General features: G+C 41.2%; 1 protein-coding gene across 10 annotated transcripts in view; it reads left to right on the top strand.

The window, feature by feature from the left end:
* DGKI (diacylglycerol kinase iota) overlaps positions 1-26453 on the top strand; it is a 430242-nt gene that overhangs the window by 259323 nt on the left and 144466 nt on the right. The window lies entirely within an intron of this gene.

Below are 26453 nucleotides of genomic sequence, written 5' to 3'. Positions count from 1 at the left end.
TGACTTTTTTTTTAATTAGGGAGGAAGTCATGGTTTTGACAACATAATGCATAAATTATTAGGAATTGCGGCATACTATTAATATGTGCCTACAGGGGAAATTTCAGCTTTACACAAAGGAGACCCTTGAAATTTTTGTTTTGACCATATATGAGGGTAAACTGAACTGAACTGGTGAGGGTAAAGCATCTGCCTGCCAATTCAGGAGACACAGGAGACTCAGGTTCAATCCTTGGGTCAGGAAGATCCCCTAGGTGGGGGGAAAGGGCAACCCACTCCAGTATTCTTGCCCAGAAAATCCCATGGACAGAGGAGCCCAGCGAGCTACATCCATGGAGTTGCAAAGAGTTGGACATGGCTGAGTGACAACAAAGGCAACAAATCAAAGGTACTTAGTGCCTTCATCCAATAGAACAAAATAAAGTAAATGAATTATTTCACTACAAGTTTTATGTTCTGTACCTTTTTCTTTTTTTTACATCAGAGAAAAGCTATAATTTCCAGAGTTGGCTTCAGTTCAGTCGCTCAGTCATGTCCAACTCTTTACAACCCCATGGACTGCAGCACGCCAGGATTCCCCGTCCCTCACCAACTCCTGGAGCTTGCTCAAACTCATGTCCATTGAGTCGGTGATGCCATCCAACCATCTCATCCTCTGTCATCCCCTTCTCCTCCTGCCTTCAATCTTTCCCAGCATCAGGGTCTTTTCTAATGAGTCAGTTCTTGGCATCAGGTGACCAAAGTATTGGAGCTTTAGCTTCAACATCAGTCCCTCCAATGAATAATAGGGACTGATTTCCTTTAGGGTTGACTGGTTTGATCTCTTTGCAGTCCAAGGGACTCTCAAAACAGTCCAAGGGACAGTTCAAAAGCATCGATTCTTTAGCACTCAACTTTCCTTATGATCCAACTCTCATATCCATACATGACTACTGGAAAAACCATAGCTTTACTGCACAGACCTTTGTTGGCAAAATAATGTCTCTGCTTTTTAATATACTGTCTCGGTTGGTCATAGCTTTTCTTCCAAGGGGCAAGCATCTTTTAATTTCATGGCTGCAGTCACTATCTGCAGTGATTTTAGAGCCTGAGAAAATAAAGTCTGTCACTGTTTCCATTGTTTTCCTGTTTTCCATAAAGTGATGGGGCCAGATGCCATGATCTTCATTTTTTGAATGTTGAGTTTTAAGCCAGCTTTTTCACTCTTCTCTTTCACCTTCATCAAGAGGCTCTTTAGTTCCTCTTCATTTTCTGCCATGAGGATGGTGTCATCTGCATATCTGAGGTTATTGATATTTCCCCGGCAGTCTTTATTCTACCTTGTGCTTCATCCAGCCCAGCATTTCACATGATGTACCCTGCATATAAGTTAAATAAGCAGGGTGACAATATACAGCCTTGATGTACTCCTTTCCCATTTTGGAACCAGTCCATTGTTCTATGTCCGGTTCTAACTATTGCTTCTTGACCTGCATACAGATTTCTCAGGCAGGTCAAGTGGTTTGGTACTCCCATCTCTTGAATTATTTTCCTCAGTTTGTTGTGATCCATACAGTCAAAGGCTTTGGCATGGTCAATAAAGCAGAAGTAGATTTTTTTTTTTCCTGGAATTCTCTTGCTTTTTCTATGATCCAATGGATGTTGGCAATCTGATCTCTGGTTCTTCTGCCTTTTCTAAATCTAGCTTGAACATCTAGAAGTTCTTGGTTCATGTACTGTGGAAGCCTAGGTTGGAGAACTTTGAGCATTATTTTGCTAGTGTGTGAGATGAGTGCAATTCTGTGGTAGTTTGAGCATTCTTTGGCTTTGGAATGAAATGGTATTGGAATGAAATACCTTTCTTTGGGATTGGCATGAAAACTGACCTTTGCCAGTCCTGTGGCCACTGCTGAGTTTTTCTAATTTGCTGGCATATTGAGTGCAGCACTTTCACAGCAGCATCTTTTAGGATTTGAAATAGCTCAACTGGAATTCCATCACCTCCACTAGCTTTGTTCATAGTGATGCTTCCTAAGGCCCTCTTGACTTCACATTCCAGGATGCCTGGCTGTAGGTGAGTGATCACACCATCATGGTTATCTGTGTTATGAAGATCTTTTTTGTATAGGTCTTCTTGTATTCTTGCTATCTCTTCTTAATATAACATACCTTGTAACCTGGCCATTCTTACTTTTTTTCTTTTTTATTGAGATATAATTGACAGCTAGCATTATATTAGCTTCAAGTGTACCACATAATTATTCAGTGTTTGTTTATATTGTGAAATGATCATCACGGTAAGTCTAGTTAATATTGAGTTGGCCAAAAAGTTCATCCAACTTTTTCCATAAGATGTTACCATGAAACCCAGTATCTATCATCATCAATAGTTTTTTCTTATGATGAGAGCTTTTAAGATCGCTTAGCAACTTTAAAATAGACAATGCAATGCTATTAATTCTAGTCACCATGTAGTCACCACATTACATCCCTAGGATTTATTTATTTTATAATGGATGCTTGTACCTTTTGACCCCCTTCACCCCGTTCACCCTTGCCTCCCCAGTGTTCCTCAAAGAATTATTAGAGCAGTCCCTCAATTAATAAATTCATTATAATTAATGCCTTTACAGTAGAATCCCTGTTGAAGACTACATACATGCATTATCTCATAAATCATAAATATTAATGTTATGTGGTCACGCCCAAAAAGCCCCCAAAAGTGTGTAACTGTAAAATGAGTCTTTCTGGAACTCTTTCACTTTTAGGAGTTCTTTTCATTAAGTTTTGTTTCTCTCCTGCTCTTCCTTTACCAAACTGAAATAATGTGAACTGGTTACATCTAATGTATTCATTTTTTACCTTTGAAAAATATTATTCAGTGTCTACTTTAGATGCCAGATACTCTGTGGGAGTCTGGAGATAAGAGATTAGAAAGCTAAGGATACTGCCCTGGAGAAATGGATGCACTGTAGGAATAGACCTAGTGTTAACACAGTTATGACACAGTGTGACAAGCGTCCAAATAGAGATTCTGGTTGTACTTCATGTGAATAACCTTTTATTGAGTATTTATTATATTTGTTTTTATACTTTAAAATTAATATAGGGTCAAATTGACTTTTTTTGATATATAGTTCCCACTTTTAAGACATGTATCGATCCATTTAGCCAGCATCAAAATCAGGCTATAGAAGGGTTCTGTCATTCCAAAAAGCTGCCTTGTAATCTATATCCTTTATGATCACACCCTCTAACCCCTGAATCTCTCATCTCAACCTCTGGCAACCACTGATTGTTATAGTTTTGTGTTTTGAAAAAGTGAAAGTGTTAGCTGCATCAGTCATGCCTGACTCTTTGCAACCCCATGGACTGTAACCCACACCAGGCTTCTCTGTCCATGGAATTCTCTAGGCAAGAATACTGGAGTGGGTTGCCATTTCCTTCTCCAGGGGATCTTCCTGACCCAGGGATTGAACCTGGGTCTCCTGCATTGCAGGCAGATTCTTTACCGTCTGAGCCACCAAAATTGGCAGCCCCAGTTTTGTGTTATAGAGAATGCTGTATACATGGAATCACACGATATGCAACCTTTATAACTGGTTCCTTTGCGTAAACATAACATCTTTGATATTTATCAGAATTGTTGCATATAATAATAATTTGTTCCTTTTTGTTGCTAAATAGTATTCCCTGCATGGATGTTTCCATTTATTTACCCAATAACCCAAAAGGACATCTGGGTTATTTCCAGTTTGTGTTATTCTGAATAGAGCTGCATTAACATTGATTAACAAGTTTCGTAAAAACTAAGTTTTCATTTTTCCAGGTTAAACACGTGGGAGGGAGTCCAGGGTCATCTGGTAACTTCATGAGAAATCAACACACTATTTTCCATTGTGGTTGTACCATTCTGCATTTCCACCAACTGTGTATGAGAGTTCCTATTGTCCCCCATCGCTTTCAGCACTGAATAATGTCAATATTTTAAAATTTTAATCATTTAATACCAGTGTCTTTTCATATGACTACTTGCCAGCTTTTATATATTCTACAGTGAATCATCCTCTCAAGTCTTTTGCACATTTCTTAAACTGGGCTGTTTGTTTTCTTCCTATTGAGTAAGATGGTCCAGTATTTTGGATCCAAGCCTTTGTTAGATATGTGTTTTGCTTAATCATTTCTTCATTTTAGAAAGCAGTGGAATCAGCTTTCAGACCACAACTTCTGACTCATCTTCTGAGCGTTAGCTGTATTTTCAGAGCCTTTGCAGTGCTGTTCCTGTTTGTCTGGCGTGTGCCCCACCTAGTTGCAGGGTGGAATTTGAGTGGAGGTCTGCTCTGTAGCTTTAGTTCCCAAAGTCTGTGGTACTAGGCTTAGGGCCAGATTCACACATTTGCAGTTGAGGGATGAACCCAAGTTCATGAACGTCCCTGTGGAGTTGCTTCCCCGAGCTCCTGCCTCTCTCTCTCTCTCTCATTGCACTCCACACTGTCCCATTTCTTGGGGCTCCCTTTTCAGATCCTTCAGCCAGGATGCTAGGGCTTTAGTTACCTCATTCTTCCGCCTCCAGGACCAGGGAAGGAAAGGACCGGAAGAGAAAGAGAAGCATGGTCGTTTATCCCACCCTCTTGGGACCACAGCTCCTCTTATCAGAGAGGAAGATTCCCCTTCCTTAAAGATTTTTTTTTTTTTTAAGTATTGTCAAGTTACAATGTTAGTGTTAATTTCTACTGGACAGCAAAGTAATGCGGTTATCCATATGTACATTCTTTTTCATATTCATTTCCATTCTGGTTTATCCCAGGATGTTGAATATAGTTCCCTGTGCTCTGCAGTAGTAGCCTGTTGTTTACCTTCCTCTCTTGATAGTTTTAAGTGCCTAAGACCTTTGTAATTGCTGCCGCCAGCACAGCAAGATTGCCTGAGTGTTGAATTGTGAGAAGATGGAGCAGGAATAAAAGAGGAAGATGTTCCCCAGTTTCTCTACTCATTCATAGTCCCTTTCCTATCCTCACATCAGCTCAAGGGCTCTCCTAGAGCTTTCTCTGCCTTTGCCTGTTGTCCATTTTAGGCTTTGTACTGCCTGGAGTCTAGACTAGGGTGGATTAGAGGTCAAAGGAGGAGAGAACTCACCATTAGTTGGATGGTATTTTAAATTCTGGTCTTCTCCCCGTCATTTACTTTTTGAGTTCTTAAATACCTGTTTTATGCATTCTGTCCAGGTTTTATGGCTGCATTCATTGGGGGAAAAGAATGGTGGGTGCTTACCTTGCTCACCCAGAACCAGAACTGCTCTGCTGGGGTGTTTGTTTGTTTTTTTTTTTTTCCGGCTGCTTTGAGTCTTAGTCACTGCACAACAGAGGGGATCATCTCTGTGTCTTGCAGGATCCTTTGTTTCTGGGTGCAGGCTCTCTAGTTGTGGCACTCAAGCTTCAGTAGTTGCAACACGTGGACTTAGTTACACCATGACATGTGGGATCTTAGTTCCCTGGCCAGGGATTGAACCTGCATGCCCTGAATCCCAAGGCAGACTCCCAATCACTGGACCACTGGGAAACTCCATCTGCTGTCTTTTAAAGCAGAGAGTTTTCACACTGTATCCTCTTTTTACCTGATACAGTAACTCAGAGGGTACCATAGCTAAGCTCTGCAGAGAAACCAGTGTGTTTTGAACTGCAACCAACCAATGTTAATTGTAATAGGCAATCTTGCACAACAGTCAAAATTTAAACATAAACAAGATGTTTCCCAATGCTAAACTGCATGGATTTGCTTGTTATCTTGGGGAAGGCAGAGTTAGACACAGGTCCTTGAAAAAAGTGTGAATTGTTACCTTTGACCACAACCTGACTATGACTGCATTCTAAACTTGCTTCCAATTAAGTGATGGCTTCTTGGTAAAGGATGAAAGCAAATTGATTTTTGTTTTAGGAAGAAAGGGAGTTTTACTAAGAGAAAGAGAAATATTTTTGATGTGTCTATTTTTTTCTTTTGAGTTGAGTTTAATAATTTATTTCTTGAGACAAAACCAAGAGAGAACCAAGAATCTTTCATCTTCATGATTGGAAAAATACAAATTGGTCACAGGTGGTTTAATATTTGCATGCCTCTGGCCAAGAAAGTAAACTAGAAAATTCTTTGAAATGCTTTCTAAAAATTTGGTCATTTTGTCTCCAACTAGTCACATCAAACCTTTTGTTTCAGCATTTTCTTGAATTGTGTAATATGCTATGAAAGGCCTATTTATTTTGTTTATTCAGTACTGGCCCTTTAATTAGAAAATAAGATTCTGTATGCGTTTTCCAAAACCCTTTCTCTTTTCCTTTCTTCTTTCAGTAAACTTCACTCTTCCACACCCTGGACTCTCTCAGGGAGTAGGAAGAGCCTTGTCAACATAGAAATTTACATGCATGCCTTTGGAAACGATGAGGTTTACCTCTAAAGTAGCCAAGAAGACCCACCAGACATGGTTTGCCTTGGAATGAATTAAGCTTAGTGGTGAACACACCACCTTCATGGAACCTCAGGATGGATAGCACCTCTGGGCCTGTTAAACCTTCAGAAGAGGGCTTCATGCCTGGGGCAGGAATCTGCCCATATTTTACTCCATGAATTATTATTTTGGGGGTCATAATTTCTGGATCCAAAAACCAACTGTGGTGGTACTAAAAGGGCCTAGGTAAGCATCACTATGAACAAAGCTAGTGGAGGTGATGGAATTCCAGTTGAGCTATTTCAAATTCTGAAAGATGATGCTGTGAAAGTGCTGCATGCAATATGCCAGCAAATTTGGAAAACTCAGCAGTGGCCACAGGACTGGAAAAGGTCAGTTTTCATTCCAATCCCAAAGAAAGGCAATGCCAAAGAATGCTCCAACTACCACACAATTGCACTCATCTCACATGCTAGTAAAGTAATGCTCAAAATTCTCCAAGCCAGGCTTCAGCAACATGTGAACCGTGAACTTCCTGATGTTCAAGCTGGTTTTAGAAAAGGCAGAGGAACCAGAGATCAAATTGCCCACATCCGCTGGATCATGGAAAAAGCAAGAGAGTTCCAGAAAAACATCTATTTCTGCTTTATTGACTATGCCAAAGCCTTTGACTGTGTGGATCACAATAAACTGGAAAATTCTGAAAGAGACGGGAATACCAGATCACCTGACCTGCCTCTTGAGAAACCTATATGCAGATCAGGAAGCAACAGTTAGAAGTGGACATGGAACAACAGACTGGTTCCAAATAGGAAAAGGAATCCGTCAAGGCTGTATATTGTCACCCTGCTTATTTAACTTCTATGCAGAGTACATCATGAGAAACGCTGGACTGGAAGAAACACAAGCTGGAATCAAGATTGCTGGGAGAAATAACAATCACCTCAGATATGCAAATGACACCACCCTTATGGCAGAAAGTGAAGAGGAACTCAAAAGCCTCTTGATGAAAGTGAAAGTGGAAAGTGAAAAAGTTGGCTTAAAGCTCAACATTCAGAAAATGAAGATCATGGCATCTGGTCCCATCACTTCATGGGAAATAGATGGGGAAACAGGGGAAACAGTGTCAGACTTTATTTTTCTGGGCTCCAAAATCACTGCAGATGGTGACTGCAGCCATGAAATTAGAAGACGCTTACTCCTTGGAAGGAAAGTTATGACCAACCTAGACAGCATATTCAAAAGCAGAGACATTACTTTGCCAACAAAGGTTCGTCTAGTCAAGGCTATGGTTTTTCCTGTGGTCATGTATGGATGTGAGAGTTGGACTGTGAAGAAGGCTGAGCTTCAAAGAATTGATGCTTTTGAGCTGTGGTGTTGGAGAAGACTCTTGAGAGTCCCTCGGACTGCAAGGAGATCCAACCAGTCCATTCTGAAGGAGATCAGCCCTGGGATTTCTTTGGAAGGAATGATGCTAAAGCTGAAACTCCAGTACTTTAGCCACCTCATGCGAAGAGTTGACTCATTGGAAAAGACCCTGATGCTGGGAGGGATTGGGGGCAGGAGGAGAAGGGGACGACAGAGGATGAGATGGTTGGATGGCATCACTGACTCGATGGAAGTAAGTCTGGGTGAACTCTGGGAGTTGGTGATGGACAGGGAGGCCTGGCGTGCTGCGATTCATGGGGTCACAAAGAGTCGGACACGAGTGAGCAACTGAACTGAACTGAACAGATGCACAAAATTGTGAATGTATTTGTTGTTAATGCTTGTGTTATTATTGTATCCATGTGTGATTATCTCTGAGTAGGAGGTTTATATATCATTTTTTAAATTGACTTTAATTTTTGACTGATTTCAATAAGCACATGTCTGTAAAGGGGGAAAAAATAGCCATTTAAAAAAATATCTCTGCTTACAAGGCAACAGAGGAAATTCCCTGTGGTTCAGTGGTTAGGACTCAGTGCTCTCACTGCCAGGGCCTCGGGTTCCACCCTTGATCAGGGGAACTAAGATCTATATGCCCTGTGGCATGGCCAAAAAAGAAAGGCAGTAGCGGATTCTGGTTCTGAGTAAGGAGGGTAAGCACACACTCCAACCCCCCTCCCCCAGTGAATGCAGCTGTAAAACGAAAAAGAAAAAAATGAAATTTAAATGAACAGGAGAGAATTGTTGAATCCGGTGATTGAGCAAGTGACATTTCTTTCAGTTCTACTTCAGAATCAAATGGCAAAGCATAATAGTTAGGCTATTTGCAAAATAGAAATGGACTCACAGACATAGAGGCCAAACTTATGGTTATCAAGGGGGAAAAGAGGGATGGAATGAATTTGGGAGATTGGGGTTGACATATATACACTGCTATGTATAAAGTAAATAACTAATGAGGGCCTACTGAATTGTACAGGGAACTCTACTCAATACTCTGTGGCCACCTAAACGGGAAGGAAATCTAAAAAAGAGGGGGTATATGTATACATACAGCTGATTCACTTTGCTGAACAACAGAAACTAACAAAACCTTCTAAAGCAACGGTATTCCATAAAAGAGTTAGCTTCAGGCTTTCTGGAAGATAAAGCTATTTGCACTCTGATCCTCTGAGCAGAGGAAACTGCTGGGCTTCACTGGTCTTTTCTGCTCCCTCCTTTCTCTCGCTTCCACCCCCACATCTTCTGAATTCTAGTGATTTCACTCCCCACTGTCCACAGTTCCTAGACCTTCAGTTATGTCAAACTGTCATGCTTTCCTTTCTTCCTCTGCCACCCTTCTCTGCTGGTTCCATAAGACCAATACACCAGAGGAAAGGAGAACTCGTGGAATTCATCTTATTCCAGTTTCCAGACTTGAATCCAGGCTGCACCTCAGCTCACTGATTTCTTTCCCCTCTGTGCTTTGCGAGTTTCCACAACAGTTCTTCACCCCACCTGCACTTCTGTTCTCACCCAGGTAGCAGGGGCAGGGGCCTTTAATGCCTTAAAGACCAGGGGGCGGCAGGAGCTGACCCAGGTCTCTAACTGCAGGGTCTTCCTCATTCTGTAGACCCCAAGCCCTAGAAAGACAGCCTCTGTTTTGAGTGAATATGTGAGCCCTGCTTTTGTCCTTGTGATGACCCGATTGTATCCTATAGTAACCTTTTTGAATTTCAGTTTTTCAGATATTAAAAAGAAATGCAGTTGGTCCCTGGGATTCTTATCAGCTCTGAAGTTCTGTCATGTGAAAGTTCAGGGCATGACCCTAGACTCTATGAAGATCTGCCCCAGAGGGATCTAAGACATGAAGTAGGTGAGATGTGCCCTGGGGTGGGGACAGGGTCATTCTTTATCCTTAGTACCGATCAGGGGGCCAGGCTGTGTACACTTTCAACTTGCTCTCAGCAAGAACCTGGGTGGATTTTTTCATTTAGCCAGAGAGATAATATGGGCCTGATATTTGTGATCAAATCTAATATCCTAATAACTGTATGTGATAATGATTGCTATCATTCCCACCCCATAGACGAGAAGACTGAGAATAAGAAATGTTGGGAAACTTGCCCAAGATCAGGTGCTGTAAGTCATAAAAGGTAACATCCAGGGCTGCTTGAGGGTGATGTTTAGGGCACTGAATTGTGCTGTTGATATAACTTCTGGTCATTTTCTTGTATGTGTGCATTTTTATATATGTAACTGCTGAGTTTTAATCAAATCATACTATATAAACTCCCCCTTTTAAGAAAACCTCAGAGATAACACGTTAGAATTCAATTTTGAGTGTTTCAAATGTGTGAATCTCTAGGATTGCAGGTTTGAAGTTTGTGTTATTATATGAAAAATGTCAGAATGACAAACCCCAGTTAAAAATAAATTCTCGCACAGCTAAAGAAGGTGGAGAGTCTTTTCGGCTTGTTTGTAATGGTGTTGAGTCTGCAAAAGAGACTTGTAGGGGCGGGTCCTGCTCACATCCTCGGGGGACGGATGGTGCCTGTGTTCTCTCGGCAAAGGTGATCGTGGCTCCAGCATCTGCTGTAATTATGTAAAGGGGCATTAGGACTCCCTCAACATTTAAAGTTATATCTCATTGCTTTTAAAATTTACAGATGAATTATTCATGGCTGCGTAGGTGTAGAAACAGTCTTGCAAGTCAGCACTTCTTGTGTAATAAAAGGTCACTTCAAAAGAAGAAAAACAGCAACAACAAAAAAAGTGAAGCTGATACTTAACTCAGGTGTTTGTACAAGGGGCAGGGCATGGGGCCCAGTGAGCTCCAAGATAAAGAGGAAGGTTTTCAGTTGTGTCTGATTCTTTGCGACCCCTTGGACTGTAGCCCGCCAGGCTCCTCTGTCCATGGAATTTTCCAGGCAAGGATATTGGAGCCGGTTCCATTCCCTACCCCAGGGGATCTTCCCAACTCAGGGATGGAATTGGTGTCTCCTGCCTTGTCAGATGAACTCTTTACCGCTGAGCCACCTGGGAAGCCCTCAGGAAGGTTTGGGTATAGTCTGTTGGGGAGGAAAATTCATGAGTGTGTTTGTTTAATCAAAGTAAATTTTAGAAAATTAAAAATGAAAAAGCCTGAAGTTAGAGGTAACAGTCCAATAAACACAACAACGACTTTTTAAAGATTATTCCACATACTCTGACTTTGAGGAAAAGAGTCAGAAATTAAGGTCTGATCATCCCAACAGTGACATTAAGCCAGGAGAAATTTCCAAGTCACGTTGGGATTTCGGAAAGTGAATAATTAGACTTCTCTCATTCTTCTATTATGTATTGTTTTATCAGCCATAATTTTAGGATTAAAACAAAGTGTGTTATTTTTCCTAGTGCATCTTTTCAATAGGCATCTGTATTACTTTGCTAGGGCTGCCATAACAGAGTGCCCAGATACAGAGGCTTAAACAGAAATTTATTTCCTTGTTGACCTGGAAGCTGGAAGTCTGACATGCAGATGCTGGAAAGACTACTTGCTTCTGAGGCCTCTCTTTGGCTTATAGATAGCCATCTTCTCCCTGGATCTTCACACTGTCTTTCCTCCCTGTCTGCCCATCTCCTAATCTCTTCTTCTTATAAGGACACCAGTCAGATTGAATTAGGTTTCACTCATATGACCTCTGGAGAAGACAATGGCACCCCATTCCAGTACTCTTGCCTGGAAAACACCATGGACGGAGGAGCCTGGTAGGCTGCAGTCCATGGGGTCACTAGGTAGGACACGACTGAGCAACTTCACTTTCACTTTTCACTTTCATGCATTGGAGAAGGAAATGGCAACCCAGTCCAGTGTTCTTGCCTGGAGAATCCCAGGGGCGGGGGAGCCTGGTAGGCTGCCGTCTATGGGATCGCGCAGAGTCGGACACGACTGAAGCGACTTAGCAGCAGCAGCAGCAGCAGCAGCAGCAGATGACCTCATTTTAACTCAGTTCATCTTTAAAGACTTTATCTTCAAATACAGTCACTTTTTTCAGTAGTAGGGTTAGGACTTCAATGTGTGATTTTTGGGGTACACAATCTAGCCCATAACACTGTACTAGAAAAATTTGAATAAATTTTAGGATTTTTCTTCTGTCACCAACTACATGAAGGCTGAACTTTGTGTATTTTACATATATTGATCGTTTAATTCTTTAAATTTTTTTAAATTAAACTGTCTAAGAGGCTAAAGGACATTGCTCTTTTATTTGTAGCATATTCTAAGTATTAATTAACTGTGATTTTTCCAGGCAAGAGTATTAGAGTGGGTTGCCATTCCCTTCTCCAAGGGATCTTCCTGACCCAGGGATCAAACCTGGGTATGGGAACCTGGGTATGCGGCATTGCAGGCAGTTTCTTTACCATCTAAGCCACCAAGGAAGCTTCTCGTTTGATAAGGTCAGTTACCTCTCTAGGCCAAAATTTATTTTTTGTAAATTAAAATGGCTTACAATATGAACTAAGATTCCTACAAGCCATGAAGCACCCTCCTCTCAAAAAAGGTTTTTAAAGAGCTTCTGGTATATTTTCTAAAAGAGGAGAAACACCCATTGAAATTTAGCATACCTATGATTTCTCCCAACATCCCCAGCATTTGGGGCTTTCTAGATGGCACAGTATCTGCCTGCAATGTGGGAGACCTGGCTACGATCCCTGAGTTGGGAAGATCCCCTGGAGAAGGGAAAGGCTACCCACTCCAGTATTCTGGCCTGGAGAATTCCATGGACTGCATAGTCCATGGGGTTTCGCAAAGAGTCAGACACGACTGAGTGACTTTCACTTTCAGATGTCACAGTGGTAAAGAATTTTGCTGCCAATGCAGAAGATGCAGGTTCAGGGAAGATCCCCTGGAGAAGTTGAAATAGCAACCCACTCCAGCGTTCTTGCCTGGAAAATCCCATGGACAGAGGAGCTTGGTGGTCTACAGTCCATAGGGTTGCAAAGAATCCGACATGACTGAGCACAGCACAATATGAACTTTAAATTTTTGCTCGGATCTGAATTCCTAAGGCATTATTATAATAAAAATGAAGTTATATACTTTTAGAAAATAGTTATATCTTTAGATATACCAATACAACTGTGAAGTTAGTCATAAAATTGCTGCATTCAGAGAAAAAAAAAGAAACATCTCAGTTTTTACTCCAGTACTGCAGTGATAACTATATTATATTCTGCCATGGAGTATGAAGAACATATCAATTACAAAGAAATCTGGACGTTTGTTTTGAGTGTTGCAGGAGGGTTTATTTCAGGTTGCTTTGCTGAGGTGGTAATGAAATGCAATGTGCATTTCATTTGTGAGAGTTTCAATTGAATTATACAAATGCAATTGAGTTTTTCTCATCTGTCATAATACCCTGAAATGCTTATATGAAATGAAAAAAGAGTATAGTTTAAAAGACATGAAAAGAAAATACTTCTTGATGCTAGATTTAATTAATCCCTAGAACTTTTGTGTCACACATTTTATGTCAGAAAATGGAATTCTAAAAAGAATGCAGCATGTTCCAAAATTTTCAGCTAAGATATTTGATTAAAACGAATGTGGAGTTAGAATTACAAATGGAACAAAAAGGCCAAAACTTTTCAGCTTTATATTACAGAAAGCTATAATTATTTTATTTTTCTTAATTAATCGTTTAGGCTCTACTGCTTTCAAGTGACTTATGTCCTCTTATTGGGGCATAAATAAGTCTTTTGGTCAGATGATGTTTTGTTACCTAGGTAAAGTAAAACAATTACACATTTCCTTGAAGAAAGGTTCTTGGTTTATGAGTATGTTAGGATACCGCCTTTAGTAAAGGCTTGATCTATCGGGTTGGTCAAAAAGTTCATTTGGGTTTTTCCATGACATCTTACAAAAAAGTCCAGATTAACTTTTAGGCCAAAATGCTGGCCCATCTGGTACTTTAATGTGATAAATGAGAAGATAGAATTAACTGGACCAACAAAAGTACCCCAATTATTTCTCAACAGAAACCTTTTTCCCTCTCTTTTCTTATTCTCTTTTAGTACTGGTAGCAGGTATTTTCATGTTCATCATCATCATACAAGTAATTTGTCTACACACTAAAAGTTTATCTCAAGGAACTTTTCTCTCCCCAAGTTTACTGTCAAACTTTACAAAAATTATCTGTACTGATGAGTAATTGTGGTAGTCACAGAATTGTTCTATGACCTTTTCAAGTTCTGTTCTAGCAATACGTCTTTAGTCTGTCTGTTTTTATGCCATCAGGAAGAATGATTCCAAGAAAAAAATTTCTTTAGTCATTGGATCAGAAATTAGAGAAAGGTGGTGAAAAGCTTCTTCCTAGTTGGCTGAATTTGCTGGGTTGGAGAGTTGGATTTTAAGGATTTTCCAATTCTTTCTTCTTGGATTTCTGACAAGGACACACAGGGGAGTGGGGACCCATCTGTGTCGCAAGTGGGGGGCTTAGCTTTCCACCAGCTGCAGCTTGATGGATAGAAGGGTTATGAAGCCATGTCTGTCTCCTGAGCCCAGCGCAGCCCCGCTGAGTGAGTACTGCAGACTTTGGGAAGCCATAGTCGACCTGGGGGAAAAATGAGACAAAACGTAGCACAGTGAAATACTGCCTATTAAAAACAAAATGACTTTGCAAACATCCTTTCTCTGATATCCAGATTTTAAGAAAATGTACGTCATGGATGTTTTCTATAGAAGGCTAAAACCATTAAAGGAAGTGTTTCTTAGGCAATGCCATTTGTTGTAAGGCTAATACTTTTTATTTTCTTGATATGAAACAAAACATGGAATCCTCTCCTTACTGAGCCTGTTTCCTAGGGATGCAGAGCTCATTCCACACAGTTTGCGTGATAACTTTTCAATAAGAACACATCCTGTAATTCATGCAGCCAACCCTTCCTCAAATTAATTAGAGTTACATTTCTCTACCACAGTAGATGGTTATGTTTATTTTCACTCCATTTTTGCTTTATGCATTTTTGGCCATTGCTTTTTTCCCCTTACAAACAGTTTTAAATTCTTGTTCTTTTTCTATAGTTTTTAGGTGAATTAAATGTTAAATATTAAATATAAAATATTTAAATTATAAACATGCTAGGATTTTTTTTTCTTTTTGGTAAAAAGTTGTTTTGATGTTACACAGACACCCACTCAGATACCTCCACTTGAATCACCAGAGTGCTTAGTTACTAGAGGATGACCAAATATGTTAGGCTTTAAGCCTGCTTTCAGTGTCTTTCAGGATATTTGTGAAAGGCTAGAAATGTTTTCTTCTGTGAAATGATACTTTCTGAACTACTCAACCTCCATTCCTTACTCCACACTATTTTCTAGGAAAGAAAGTCTGCTTTCTCATCAGTTGCAAATAAGAGCAGGACATTAACAACAGTTAGTGATTACAAACCCAAGGGAAGATTTTTGCCATTTAAATGGCAGATACATGTAAGGTTTTCTTCATTTGCTATATCAACGTTGAAACCTGAAGTAAAAAGAAAAATTCTTCCTGTTGGAGCACATGCGATCTGAAGCCATTTAAATGACCTGGGAGTAACATTATCTCCCAGTGATTCCTTACTTCAAGCCCAGTGATTCCTTACTTCATTGGAGATAGTGATTATTGGTCCTCTACAATCAGAAGAGCAAAATAATTCTGTATGCTTTTGAAGGCTAGGGTACTCAGAGTAGCTCAGATTAGCATTTTATGATAGAATCTTTAGTCACTTTTAAATACAAGACCTTCATTACATGGAATTATTTCATAAAGTGTAAATGCTTTTGGTTAGGCATGATGAGATGGCTTGAGTTCTTTATTTCCTGTTACAAGCTGTTCTTCATCCCAGCCATTTGAATTTATAGAGTTCTACGAAAATGTATGTTCCCTCTCTCTCTCTGATTTCCATCCCTCTTTTTTTTTTAATTAATTTATTTATTTTAATTGGAGGCTGATATTGTAGTGTTTTTTGCCATACATTGACATGAATAAGCCATGGGTGTACATGTGTTCCCCATCCTAAACCCCTCATTATTTTCTGTGGTACTTGTTTTCTTTGCCTTTCATCATGATAGTTTTCTCCTCTTCAATACTCCCATATTTTTAAGCATAAAATAGTATAAAAAGAGTGTAAGTGGGAACTTAATTTCTAAAACTCCTAACAGACTTTTTTCCCCCAAAGGTTGTCATCCCTGGTTGCCAGTTCAGCAAATACCAGGGAAGGAGATTCCACTTTCATAGTTCTTACCTCTGTAGATGGTGTCTTATCACAAGTAGAAATTCTCCACTAGTATTAACCAGAGGCAGCCAGAGAATCAACTCCATGCATGAGGAGAGCACAGCAATGATGAGAAACGTGAGCACTGCAATTATTTCCTGTTTGGATGTAGTAATGGGAACTGATTTTTCCTTTGAACCAAATTCTGTTGAGTGGTCCCCATTCTGGACAACGATGCATCATATGCATCACACATGATTCGGTGGAATGAATAACATAGTCTGTTAACCGTGAAAAATCTTGTTTCCCATTGCAAAATTAGTGAGTCTAGATGAGAAGCAGTAACTTAGGTGTTGAAAGCCTCATATTTAATACATACTGTGAGAGATGTGAAGTTAGATATATATAGAGAGCTGGGCATTCTGTTCTTTTTTTATTGAGATTTACAGTATTATATTCACTTCAGGTGTACAGTGTAGTGATGCAGAATTTTTATAGATTTTTTTCCATTTGTAGTTATTATAAATTATTGGCTGTATTCCCTATGCTCTGCAGTATATCCTTTTAGCTTATTTATTTTGTACATCATACAAGGGAAGGTAACAAAACCATCATATCACGATCACATTGACATTTTACACTAACTGCTGCCTGTGCAGTGGGATAAGAGCGTGAATGGGTACAAGAGCATAGGTAGTCTAGTCGCAGGATGATAGGAGTCTGGTCTTGGTCTGGGAGGGTTTCAGTGGAGGGATAGAGCGCTCAGCTGGTAAAGAATCTGCCTGTACCGCAGGAGACCCTGGTTCAATTCCTGGGTGGGGAAATTCCCCTGGAGAAGGGACAGGCTACCCAGTCCAGTGTTCTTGAGTTTCCCTGGTGGCTCAGCTGGTAAATAATCCACCTACAATGTGGGAGACCTGGGTTCGATCCCTGGATTGGGAATATCCCCTGGAGAAGGGAAAGGCTATCCACTCCAGTAGTCCATGGAGTCACAAAGAGTCGGACACAACTGAGCAACTTTCACTTTCAGAGAGCTCAGCTGGTAAAGAATCCACCTGCAATGAAGGAGACCTGGGTTCGATCCCTGTGTTGGGAAGATCCCCTGGAGGAGGTATGGCAACCCACTCCTGTATTCTTGCCTGGAGAATCCCCATGGACAGAGGAGCCTGGTGGGCTACAGTCTATGTGGTTGAAAAGAGTCTGACACGACTGGTGACTAAGCCCGGCACAGAGAAGCATAGGAGGCTTCCCAGGCAGTGCTAGCAGTAAAGAATCTGCTTGCAAATGCAGAAGGCACAAGAGATGTGGGTTCCATCCCTGGGTCAGGAAAATCCCCTGGGGTAAGAAGTGGCAACCCACTCCAGTGTTCTTGCTTGAAAAAGTCCATGGACAGAGGAGTCTGGAGGGCTACAGTCCATGGTGCTGCAAAGAGTTAGACACAACTAAGCACGCGCACACACACACACCAGAAGCGTATGTATTTGGAAGACATTTAGAGGAGGGAGAAGGAGCAGGCAGAAATTTACTTGGGAAACCAGGAGTTTTTTCTATTGAAATCCAAGAGCAAAGAGCTTCAAGGAGCAGAAAGTTAACCACAGAGTGAAATGCTGCGGAAGGGAGAATTAGGGTGAGAGGTTAGAAGGGAATTTAAAATGCATGAATAAAGGGAAAGGAGAAAGTGAGGAGACTGTGTGACCTTATGGAGAGGAGAGTTTGAGCATTTATGACTTAAAAAATAAATCTGTGTCTCTGGTACCCAGAAGTTGTAACATTAAGTTTACGTGCAGTGGTTCCACATGAAATCTCAGCATTAGATGACTGAGTCCTAATTAGAGTCCTTAGCATCTGTGGCAATCGCTGCCTCAAAAGCAAATGGGTGGTGAGGAGAATCTGACATACTCATCAAAGCTGTTGGCCTGTTTCTTTTTCCTTTCCGCAGAAATGATGAAACCGCTGTACTGGTCTAGATGCTTTGCGAGGCCTCGGACTAAAACCGCTACGAGTTTGTTCTCTTCTCTTTAAAATGCCAGGAACCTAATAATGCTAATTTTACTCTATTGTATATCCACTGATTACAATTTCAGAAGCTTAGAAATGTATTACAGTTTTAGTGGAAGCATGAAAATGTGCATTTGAAGATATCAAGAAAATTTTAAAATGAAGTTTTGTTTCAACCAGTGGCATAAAAGCGCTTTGATCTTTGGTACTTGTAGCCTATTTGTAGTGTATTTGCCATGAAAGCAGCACACATTTCTTTGATGTGTGTCTAGCTTTCATGCTTAAAGTTTACATGTCTTTGCCATTAGTGCCAGTGGCTGATTACCTCAGTGACTTAATATCCAATTCTGACCCAAATAGTATAGGAAAGGTCAATAAACAGAAACATGGAGAGAGAGGTTTATATTGTTTAGGAAGAATTGACAAAGGCTTACAGCAGTCTAAACCAGATATTGAATTAGATGACATCTAACATCTCTCCCAACCCCATAATGCTTTAATTTCATTATCTTGTTGGGATCTGGAAGGCTAGCTGTCTCAAATAATTTGTAAGCTATGACATGTTATATGAGCCACCTCACAAATGGATGTCTTAAGGAGCCAAGAACTTAGTCAACTCCTATCAAAAAAGAATTAACAACCTATAAAGGGACTTTCTCCAGAAAAACATGTCAGACAGCAGGAAGTCATGATTGCTGCTAATGTGATTTTGGTTTATCCTTCGTTCCAAATTCAAAAAGCCTTTCACAATTTATTTCCCAGTCCTGACTTATTGTTCTGTGCTCTAGGCGGGAGACAACTGAATTATTAGAGCTCTCTCTGAACCCGGCAGGTGTCAAAAGTCCATTTTAAATCTCTCTTCAGAAGCTTTGACTTGATTTGGTTTTACTGCTCAATGTACAGAGGCCCACTTGGATAAGTTATTATCAGTCACGGTTTCGATATGTTCTCAGATAAACAGGCAAATTCTAGGAAGTGGCTAAAGGCAAGGCCCTTGAGTATATTTAAATCAGGCCCAGCTTGATAGACAATAAGAGGATGTGGTAGTGAATGCTTCTGGTTCACCATTATTTAAAGAACAAGTAGTCCTGAAGTGGTTTACGTGCCTTTCTAGTAGGGACATTCTCTTTATTTGTGTGTTCTGCCCTCTTGGTTTGTGTAGATCCCACTAGAAATAAGATCTGAGGGAGTGGGAATGCATAACCCAGCATGGATTTACCTCCAAATCTAGAGAGCCAATGACAGTCATGGACAGCCAAAGCAGGGCTTGCCTGGGGCTTCCGAAGACAAAATTCTGGAGTGAGCATCTCACAGATGGTCTGATTCCAAACTGTGCTTAAGCCTCAGGGCTGTTCAGAGTCCCAGAAGGATTTGACTTTCTTGCGTTTCACTCATTTATTTGTTCAAAATCAGGTATTGTAAACAACAGAGACTGACTCTATTTTTGGTGCTGGAGCCGCCACGGGAAGGAAGAAATAGTCTTTCATGTCAAGAATTCACACTGGAAGTTAATATCTTAATCAAAGTCCATTCATCAAACAAGAGCTGAGCCGATTCAAATGGATTCTGTTAAAGTGAAAAGTGAAAGTGAAGTTGCTCAGTTGTGTCTGACTCTTTGCAACCCTGTGGACTGTAACCAGGCTTCTCCATCCATGGGATTTTCCAGGCAAGAATACTGGAGTAGGTTGCCTTTTCCTTCTCCAGGATTCTGTTAAAGATTAGTTTAAAACATCCTTTGTCCTATCTATGTTATGACTGAATAGAATCTCACATTTACTTTTCTTGAAAGAAATTAAATCATCTGCTATGGCTTCCCAGGTGGCTGCTGCCGCTGCTGCTGCGTCGCTTTATTCATTTCTGACTGTGCGACCCCATAGACGGCAGCCCATTAGGCTCCTCTGTCCCTGGGATTCTCTGCACTAGTGTAAAGAACACGCCTGACAATGCAGGAGATGCAAGAGACATGAGTTCAATCCCTCAATCAGGAAGATCCCCTGGAGGAGGGCATGGCAACCCACTGCAGTATTCTTGCCTGGAGAATCTCATGGACAGAGAAGCCTGGTGGGCTACAGGCCATGGGGTTGCAAAGAGTTGGACACGACTGAGCGACTACCACTACCGCAACTGAGCCACTTAGCACGTCCACACTACCACTGTCGCTACTGCTACTTCTCCCTGCTCCTCCTTCCTCTTCTCTTTTCTCCCTCCTCCTCTTCCTCCCCTCCTCCTCCTCATTATTAAATCAGGCTTCAGGAGAGAAAGGCAGGCAGAGCTGTGATGCTTTTCTGCCGTGCAAACGAAAACTCTTTATACATGAATAACACAGGCCCAGTTAAATTATAGGTCATTATACTGCTACCCGTAACCACACACTATGTAGACTCATTGGTTTCTATGATGAAATACAATTTAACTGGGCCTTTATCATGTGTATGTGTGTGCTAAGTTGCTTCAGTTGTGTCCAACCCTTTGTGACCCTATGGACTGTGGCCCACCAGGCTCCTCTGTCCACATGAACCGTTGAAAAAAGGTTGAAACAAGACATTGCAAGGTACAAAATATAGAATCATTTTACAGCTTTAAGGCTGTCCTTTGTAATGTGAATTAGGATTTATATCCTTACTATCTTTTAATAGAATATCTTGCATTCACAGTCCCCACTTGCATTCTCATCCAGTGGATGAGCTTGTAACTCTGATGAACCCTGTCTCCCAACCTGCACCAACAGACTTGCACCCTGCAAAGGTTAGAGATCTGCTGCTGCTGCTGCTAAGTTGCTTCAGTCATGTCCGACTCTGTGCAACCTCATAGACGGCAGCCCAACAGGCTCCTCTGTCCCTGGGATTCTCCAGGCAAGAATACTGGAGTGGGTTGCCATTTCCTTCTCCAGTGCATGAAAATGAAAAGTGAAAGTGAAGTCGCTCAGTCATGTCCAACTCTTCCCGATCCCACGGACTGTAGCCTACCAGGCTCCTCCATCCATGGGATTTTCCAGGCAGGAGTACTGGAGTGGGTTGCCATTGCCTTCTCCAGGTTCAGTTCAGTTCAGTTCAGTTCAGTCACTCAGTCGTGTCCGACTCTTTGCGACCCCATGAACTGCAGCACACCAGGTCTCCCTGTCCATCACCAACTCCCGGAGTCCACCCAAACCCATGTCCATTGAGTTGGTGATGCCATCCAACCATCTCATCCTCTGTCGTCCCCTTCTCCTCCTGCCCTCAATCTTTCCCAGCATCAGGGTCTTTTCAAATGAGTCAGCTCTTTGCATCAGGTAGGCAAAGTATTGGAGTTTCAGCTTCAGCATCAGTCCTTCCAATGAATATTCAGGATTGATTTCCTTTAGGTTAGCCATCTACTAACTACTATTTAGAGTTATGACTCTGGTTTCTTCTGTGATATTATTATTCAGGACTAAATTAAAAAGAGAAAAAGGCCTGTGGAAATTGAAGGAGCATTCAGTTCAGTTCAGTCGCTCATAACAAAACAACAATGAAACATTATGTTGAACACTTATTTACCAGGAATGTGCTGTCTTACACACAGCTCCTCATTCAGTGCTCATTTTTAGATCAGAAAATGGTTTAGAGAAGATAACTTCAGAGCTGTCTATGTCAAATGTGTACTAATTGCCAGAGTTCAGATTGGAGCTAAGATTTTTCTGACTCTATGTCCTCCTTTATGCACTGTGCTTTATTGTCTTAATATTAAGTGGTACAACTCTCAGGTGATTCCTGTTCCAAATAAGAAGATGAGATTATATGATGTCAGTTGTCTAGAAGTGGGAACAGAAGCACCCAGCTCATCCCTTCTGTCCACAAGGGGTGTCTGTACATAAGAGGTTGGGATGAGAGGAGTCTGTTACCAGCCTGAGAGAGACAGAGGGTCGTAAGGAAATTGACTGAGAGGATGAAGAAGCTTGGAGACACAAGGGAGGAATTTAACCCTTAAGGATTGAAAGTTTTTGAAGAGACCGTTTAAAAAATCTATTGACAGGAACTGCAGGAGAGCAGATAGCGATGAGAATGAGATGCAAGTTGTGTTCAGGGAGCTGTCTTCATGGCAGTCCACCTCTTCCCACCCCTCTCCCCAGCATCTCAGGGTACTGGATGTGTGCAAGTGGAGGGGGAAGGTGTGGTCTGGAGTTCTTGGAGGCCCCTATTGGTGACTTTAGCAAGAGGTGCTCTCATTATGGTTGTTGAGAAAGTCATAATGAGGATATTTGTGACTTAAGTTCAGAGCATCAACTTCCAGTCTACACAAGGAGCTCATTCTTGATGTTTCAGAGGAAATCAGCGAGAAGGCAATAGCCTGAGGCCATTGTCCCCATTTTAAAGGACGTTCAATGATTGCTGAGTCCTTTGCAGGGACCTTGAGGGGTTCCTTGGAAGTCAGGTTTGGAACCCCGATACAGAGCTTACATTAGTCCTGGAGGAACTTCAGGCAGATGTTGGCACAGAGGCAAATCTACTTTTACCAGGTTGTTAGTCTCTTCTATGCTCTACTAACTTTCTTGGCAAACTTTAATTTTAGAAAACTAATGGCAATGCTATTCCCCAGAGTCCAAGGAACAGCTTTGTCATCTTCCACCTCCAGTCAGCCGTTAATGGGACACGATATATTTTGTCGTCAAAGGACATATTTGAATTACTTGACTTTCATTTCATCTCTGTGCACGTTTCTCCCCCTGTGTTCTAGTTGTTTGTTTTCACGTTATCACTCGGGCTGTAAAATACCAAGTGCAAGAAGATCTGGGACAGTCATGACACCAGCCAGGCTAGACAGTTTGCCCCCGAGGAAGCCCGGCAGCATGTTAGAAGTGTCGGGGGAGTTCCCATGTGTGCCCTGGTCTCCGTTCTGTGCTTGTCAGCAGCAGGCACTCGTGTTCATTAGGCAGAACCTCACCTGAAAGAACAAGCTTCAGAATCACCATTAGACAGATAATAGCTTATAGGATGCACTTATAATGTGCCAGACATTTTTCTAAGCACATTGTCTGTATTTATTGATCCACTGATTCTCATAACACCCCTGTGAGGTGAATACATTGTTATTCCCACCTTTCCCACAAGGAAGCTGAAGCACAGGTTCCCAACTGACCGGTAACTGGAACTTGACTTCTGAGCCAGTCAATCTAAGTCGGGGTCTGAGCTCTTAACCACTTGGTTGAGCCGTCTCCCATCTCTACTCTGTTGAAAACAATGTTATATTAGTTTTCACTGTATAACAAAGTAATCAGCTATACATGTATGTATGTGTAGAGTCGGACACGATTGAGCAACTGAACTGAACTGATATATATATATATATATTTATGTGTGTGTGTGTATATATCCCCTCTTTTTGAATTTCTTTCCCATTTAGGTCACCACAGAATATTAGGTAGAGTTCCCCGTGCTATACCATATGTTCTCATTGGTGTCCTATTTTATACATAGTATCAATACGGTATATATGTCAGTTCCAATCTCTCAATTTCACCCACCATCCTCTTTCCCACTTAGTATCCATGCATTTATTCTCTACATCTGTCTCTCTATTTCTGCTTTGTAAATAAGATCATTTATACCAATTTTTTTTTCAGATTCTACATATATGCATTAATATAGAATATTTGTTTTTCTCTGATTTCACTCTGTGTGATAGTTTCTAGGTCTTTACAAATTACCGAATTTTGTTCATTTTTATGGCTGAGTAATGTTGTATATATCTACCACACCTTCTTTATCCATTCCTCTGTTGATGAACATTTGACCTGATCTAGGGCACCATTTGAAGCGACTTAGCGGCAGCAGCAGCAGCAGACTCCAGGAACCCTAGTCAGAGGCTGGAGTTAAGCCAGGTAACCCAGTTAAGAGGCTGCCGCTGTTGGAGAGGTGGGAGGTGTTGTGGGTGCTGAGAGAAGATGGGAGACGATAGTAGGAGAGCGAACGTGTAGGAAATGGGAAAAACAGCATATCCAGTGGGTAGTGGGGGTCTCCATTCTGGAGATGAAGTGAGATAATATTTGAGAATTTGTTTGGGATCTGGAAAGTTCCAGAAGATTGGTGGGACAGTAGTGTGTGGTGGGAATCAGTGAGTTTGGATGAGAACCTGGGAGGCAGAAGTGTGTGGACAGAGAGCAGATACTGATGGGTTTGAGAAAGGTGGCTCACGCTGGTCAGCCCACGGGGAGCCCCCGGAGGAGGGCTGCGGGACTGCTCCACAGTCCCTCTCTGCATCCCATTTCCCGCTCTGCGGCTGTTGTGGTGGCCCAGCTCTGGACATCTCAGACCATTGGAGAGGACTGGAGCCCACGGCCACTGGAGCCCCCAAAATCATGGTCTCAAAACACGTTCGGATGGAACTCTTCAACCTCTGCCCTCTCTCTTCTCCTGTTACAGAGTATGTTGAGCCGCCATATACTCTGCTTCCATCTTCCCTCTTATCTGTTGAATACTTGCTAACTATAATCTTTGCAGTTCATTAAGGTGAACTTGACATTAAAGAGATCAAGCCCCTCTTAGGACTTTCCTGATGGTCCAGTGGTTAGGACTCGACATTTCCACTGCAGGGGCACGGGTTTGATCCCTGGTCGAGGAACTAAGATCTTATATGCTGTGCCATGAAGCCAAAAAAAGAAAGATCAGGCCCCTCTTAATTTCAAAATGAGCATTTGGTGCAAACATTGTGTGGTCACTCTGTTGATTCTTTCCTATCTACTTAACACTAACACCTAACATTGATATAATCCTTCCTTTTACTCATGCCTTGAACTACCATCTATTTACATATTAATGCACTTTTAAAATGATTATATTAATATTATTTTTCTAAAAATGATAAAACTGAGTAAAAAATAATCCCCAAATCCCACCAGGTAGAGGTAACCATCTCAGACAGCCTATTGAACCTTTTCTTCAGATCCTTCTCTGTAAAACCCTGAATTCAATATTTCACATGGAAGAGATAATGCCATATGTAAGTTTCCATGACTTTTTTTTTTCACTTAACAATATGTTGTAGTCAGACTTTCTTCTAAATGAAGATGCTCATTTGTATTATTTGTCCTGCATTCTCCTGTTTGTACCAACAGTTTAGTTAACCACCCCACTGCCGATTATTCATTAACAAGAGTCTGAGCACCACATAGGGATCATCTGACTCTGCTAATCCAGGCTCTAGGGCTTTGCTGTCAATCTTTGGGATCCTTGGCCTCATATAATAGAAGGAGCATAAAAGGGATGAGTAAAGAATCCAAGACTCTGCTCCCAGCTCTGTCACTCAGTAGCTCTGTGACCTTAAACTCACTTCATGTTTCTGAACCTCAGGCGCCCTCTCTGTAAATGGTGGCATAGGGATGCGTGATACAAAAAGTCTGTTCTGCATATTCACAAGTGTGCTTCAAACCACATCTCCCATCCCAACTTAAATATTCATGTCAATTTTATTCATCAGTACTCGTTAAGTTGGAATCTGTATGAAGGGAGTTATTATACTTTGCCCTAAAAGGAATTTTTAGACAAGTGAATGAAATTATTTCTCCTTCTTTCAGAGTTGCAATGAAACTGTGTATGCGTGGGTGCATGTGTGTGTGTGGTGTGTGTGTGTGAGGCAGGGGTGGAGGTATCCGACAATATTTTAAAAGTATCACTCTGTCCTTCCATCCATCTTTTTCCTCCTTCTTCCCTCTCCCTCTCCTTCCTCCTCTCTTCTTTCCTTCCTTTTTTCTTTCTGTCTATATTTTCCTTCCTTTCTTCGTCTCCTTCCTGTCCCTCCCTTCCTGAAGTGAATTGAGGACTAATGCTCTTCTTTCTGCTTTAGTCAGTGGGAACTTTCATCCCATAATACAAGATAGCAGAAGCCATAAAGACAAGTGGGATTGTGTCATACTAATTTATCAAAGAAATGTACTATTCCATAGTGGTGATGATGTAGATCAAATTATTTCACTAAACTGATGCCCATGATTAAACCATTTTGAAAATCTGAGTTAAAAACACCCAAGGAATCCAGGTAAAAACATTCTGAGGGTAAATAGGATACTTTAGAAAGTTTGGTATGACCCCCTTTTAATTGTTCACTATCTATCCTGAGCCAGTTTGGGTTGAATTCTTTTAAAATGAATGAAATACTTCAGCCTCTTCCTAAAGAATGTATTTTGTACTTATTTTAACACTTTTTCTCCATTTGGGGGTGCTCAGTGGCATCATCATGGGCAACATTTATTTGTAGTTTGCTTTGACTGAGAAATGTTCTCAGGGAGTTTGAGGTGTGCAGAGCCATTTCTTTTTCAGTCCTGTGCTTTCTGGCTTGTTGGTCTGCTTTTCATGTTTTTCTGTCTCTTCTCAGAGCCAAGCCATTCTGGGCATATCTGCTAAAGCAGTTCTTTCCAGCTCTACACCACTTCTCACCATTT

Source organism: Bubalus kerabau, chromosome 8, assembly GCF_029407905.1.
Source record: "Bubalus kerabau isolate K-KA32 ecotype Philippines breed swamp buffalo chromosome 8, PCC_UOA_SB_1v2, whole genome shotgun sequence".
NCBI lineage: Eukaryota > Metazoa > Chordata > Mammalia > Artiodactyla > Bovidae > Bubalus > Bubalus kerabau.
This window is presented reverse-complemented; position numbering and strand designations above follow the sequence as displayed.